At 51.6% G+C, this 4,191-nt stretch overlaps 1 protein-coding gene across 1 annotated transcript in view; it reads right to left on the bottom strand.

The window, feature by feature from the left end:
• ALK (anaplastic lymphoma receptor tyrosine kinase) overlaps positions 1-4,191 on the bottom strand; it is a gene marked incomplete at its 5' end in the record, with an annotated part of 25,522 nt that overhangs the window by 7,358 nt on the left and 13,973 nt on the right. The gene's annotated exons all lie outside the window — the stretch shown is intronic.

The raw sequence follows: 4,191 nt of genomic DNA, 5'->3' as shown, positions 1-4,191 counted from the left end.
CACATCTGTGTAGGTTTTATCCTGCCCCTCAGAGCACCGACACAGGTTTGCGTAGCCAACGGCTATGGAAGACGCAGGCTGCCAACTCCTTGTTCCTGCACCTCTGATGAAGTCTACAGCCCTCGCCAGTGGGAGCCAGAGCTCTAGGTGAAAAGGGCAGGCTCGGCACCGGCTCACGTTGTCTGGCCTCTACAGTCCAACCCTCAGCTTCTGGGCTGAGGTGTGAACCAGTGGTACCTGCGCCAGTCCTGTGCGGGAGGAGGAGCTCGTTGCTGCCAGTGGGGTGAGAACAAACAACTGGGTGGCACCGAATGCTTATTCCACAGCAGCCATTTGCTAGCAAGGTGTTTATCTGTGGCCTTAGCTGCTTGACCGAACAAGCCTATCCCACCCTCTAGCCCTCTCTTTACGACCCCTGCCATTCTGCCCAGTGCCCACAGCGGCCCGTGGGTCTCTCCTGCTGATGCACAAACCAGCATGGGTTCCACGGTGACGGGGCCAGCTGGCTCCGTCTGTTGTGATGAAGCGTACCGCCAGCCTGATGCCATGCTGTGCTGGCCTTCCCACCTCATCTAAACCACTTCTAACTGGGGCTGGAAGGAAGTACAGGCTCTGCAGCAGCCAGTAGTTAAACGGTGACCATGGGCTGGTGAAACCTAAAAAAGTCTTAACACCTTCTGAAGAGATTAGGAAAAACATGGCCTCAGCACTTAGCTAATGAAATAATTGAAAAATGGTGCATCTCGGTGTGAACAAGGGCTGTTTGTTTCAGTGCAGTGCCATAAAAGAGGAGGGTCTGTGACTATGTAACACCTGTCTGCATTTTATTACTTACCCAGCACCCTTCATTGCATATACATACACGTAACTGATGCTTTTGAACACTGGACTGCCTCTCCCCCTAAGCCTTTCTTTTTGTAGAGTAACCATTTCCTGGAAACATAAAGCCTCTTCCCTCCCCCCTTCTTTTGTGGGGAGGGTGGGATAATCCTTTTCACCTCTGTGAGTTAAAGTGACTCCCCAGTTACACAAGCCAGCTACGGTAAGAAAGGATGCAGATGCCTCCTTCTTCCCTTTCAGGGCATAACCACAGGGAAATTAATATCTTGGTCTGCCCATTCCCTCCTCTTCGGAGCAAGGGTCAGAAACCTGAAGTGAAAACTGAGTAAAAAGCCCAATTCTTCACTGTGCAATCGATTGAGGAGCTGAGCTGTACTGCAAGGCAGTGAGCAAGCTGAAGCCACAAGTGGATCTGAACAGCATAGCTTTTTTCTCTTTTTCCCTCCATTCCCCTTCTTGGATGAATTCCTTCCACCTTTTATTTGGCTAAATACAGTCCTAAAAGAGATGAAACTGCCCAGCCAAGGACAATTTAGCCATGTAATTTGTCTGAAAAATGGAGGTTTGGGATTCATTTTGCGAGGGGAGCAGCCTTGAGACACCAAAGGATTCACTTTACAGCTTCTGCTCCCCAGCTGACTGGACAAAGCCAGCTGCAACGCACCGCTGCTCAGAGCCGTGGGCACACTGGAAGCACCAGCGTGACACCTCCCCGGGCGAGCCCAAATCTTGGTAAAGGAGACTGAAATTCTGTGTATTGCTCAGTGCAACAGACTGCACAACACAAAGGAGGGGAATCACTTATCCGTACACGATTTATCTCCCAGAGCTGTTCTTTGATTGCTGTGCCGTGTGTGAGAAAGATCAGCACTGAACTTCCCAGAATGGACAATTTCGCAACGCTCATAATGAGCGAAGGCTCCAACTCCAGGCATTGCTGAATCTACCAGACTGCCTCTCTCCAGACGAGGGGGAAGGGGCAACCCTGAAATCAATGTGAAACTGTATTAGAATGGAACACAGAAACCCTTCAGGGCTATAAGCCCTGGGCCCATGGAGAAGTAGGAATCTGCAGCTTATCATAGAATCACAGAATGGTTTGGGTTGGAAGGGACCTTAAAGATCATCAAGTTCCAACCCCCCTGCCATGGGCAGGGACACCTTCCACTAGACCAGGTTGCTCCAAGCCTCATCCAGCCTGGCCTTGAACACTTCCAGGGATGGGGCATCCACAGCTTCTCTGGGCAACCTGTTCCACTGTCTCACCACCCTCTCCAGGAAGAACTTCTTCCTGATATCCAATCTAAACCTCCCCACTTTCAATTTAACCCTGTTCCCCCTTGTCCTGTCACTACAGACCCTTGTAAAAAGTCCCCTCCCAGCTTCCTTGTAGCCCCTTCAGGTACTGGAAGGTGCTATAAGGTCTCCCCGGAGCCTTCTCTTCTCCAGGCTGAACAAGCCCAACTCTCTCAGCCTGTCCCCATAGCAGAGGGGCTCCAGCCCTCTGAGCATCTTCGTGGCCTCCTCTGGACTCCCTCCAACCAGTCTATATCCTTCTGATGTTGAGGGCTCCACAGCTGGACGCAGCACTCCAGGCGGGGTCTCACAAGAGCAGAGTAGAGCAGAGTAGAGGGGCAGAATCCCCTCCCTCGACCTGCTGGCCACACTTCTCCTGATACAGCCCAGAATATGGAGTAGACCTGGCTGGCATAAACCAACAATATTCCACAAGAGTCATGGGTTGGATGTTGGATGAACATTTGGCTTACACATATGATCATTCTTGTTTAGCACCCAGAAAAATCATTACGTGCTGGCTGTACGCTGCTTTCCTTCTTTACGTGAAGAACACAGACAAACAACATGCCTGTGCTGGCAGCATCTTGGTTTCCCATTAAGTTGGATCCCATGTCCCGCTACCTCCTGCAGTAGCTCTAGCTTCCCATTTCACGTCCGTCGCATTGTCTGAAGCTCCCCCTTCCCTCGCTTCACCTTCTCCTCCCCCACTCCCTCTGCTGCCTTCCATGCTTTTCAGTGGCTGAGCGCACGGCAGTGTGCTGTGTTTGTCTTGCTACGAGCCGTACGGGGTCTCACTGGCCAGCGGCAAGGCAAACGAGACAACTGGTTCGCTCAGTGGTTGCTCTAGCGTGCTGCTTTCTTCTTCCTGAAGACTCGGAATGAATGTCAAGTTAAGGCCTTTCACACCTCTATTAAATTTGACTGAAACCGGCAAATGAATTTGAAGTTACTGGCAGGTGAGTGGGGAAGAGCAACTGGGGGATGAAGGTAGGGAATCTCTTGCAGTCAAGCTGAAAGCAGAAGTAGGTGGGAAAGACAAGGTAGTAAGGAAATCAGCTAGAAAATACAAAACTGGAAAAAACGAAGGGGAAATGACAACAGTAATTCATACGGCGCTTACCGCACAGTAAGCAGTGCGCCTCTGCGACTGAGTCAGCTAGGTCTCGTGTGTTCAGTTAACTCCTGTTGGAAGCGAAGCTCACTGAAGCCTGTTTACTCTGCACTGTTCCCTGTGTTTCCTTTCCTTTAATGGGCCTGGAAAGCTACATGTCCAGCCTGCGATGCCTACAGTCTGCCTCTCCTCCTTGAATGAGCAATAGGAGGAACAAAGCAGCTCAGTGTTCATTAAGAGCAGTGCAAAGAGACATCCAGCAGTACTGAGCCACGGGTCTTACGTACAGAGGCTCTGTCACACCTCCAGCGTACGCAGCAGGTAAATCCGCTTCCACAGCTGGATCCCATACTTCACAGAGCACAGCATCCCGCACACACCTCCCCTCTCATCAGTCAGTCTCCTAGCCTCGTAGTTCTGTGCCAGCAGCCAGACGTGCACTGGGGGCTGATTTCCCGGCATTCCGGGGTGCCATTCGCCCCTCAGAATCTGCCCTGGCAGCCAGACAACAAACTACCCTGCCATTCTTGCCAGGCAGCCACTGCAGGGATGGCAGCAGAAGCAGGGCAAGGCAAGGGGAAGGAAGGTGTTAGAAGCGGAGCTGAAACGTGTGGATCTGTGTCCGCACACGGTCAGGATGTCTGCATTCACCCAACTGTTAAAAAGGAACTGGGACTGTTTTCCCGAGTCAGTTCCAGCTCACCAAGGAAGTAACATACGCTGTGCCTGAAGTGAACCATCCACCTCTCCCAGCTTCAGCTTTCACGGGGGTTGCACGGAGCTACCGCTAACAGAAGTGGAAGCCCTGGCATGCAACAAGGAACTCATGGCTGGGGTGGGGGCAAACAGAAAGAACCCCCTCAGATCAGAAGGCTCCTCCCATGACTGCATCCTATAAAGATGCTTTTCATTCACAAAAGCAACTGTTCCATTTTACAGCG

The sequence above is a fragment of the Eurypyga helias genome, unplaced genomic scaffold (genome assembly GCF_000690775.1).
Source record: "Eurypyga helias isolate BGI_N326 unplaced genomic scaffold, ASM69077v1 scaffold31099, whole genome shotgun sequence".
Taxonomy (NCBI): domain Eukaryota; kingdom Metazoa; phylum Chordata; class Aves; order Eurypygiformes; family Eurypygidae; genus Eurypyga; species Eurypyga helias.
The sequence above is the reverse complement of the archived record's forward strand: the minus strand, read 5'-3'. Positions and strand labels throughout refer to the sequence as shown.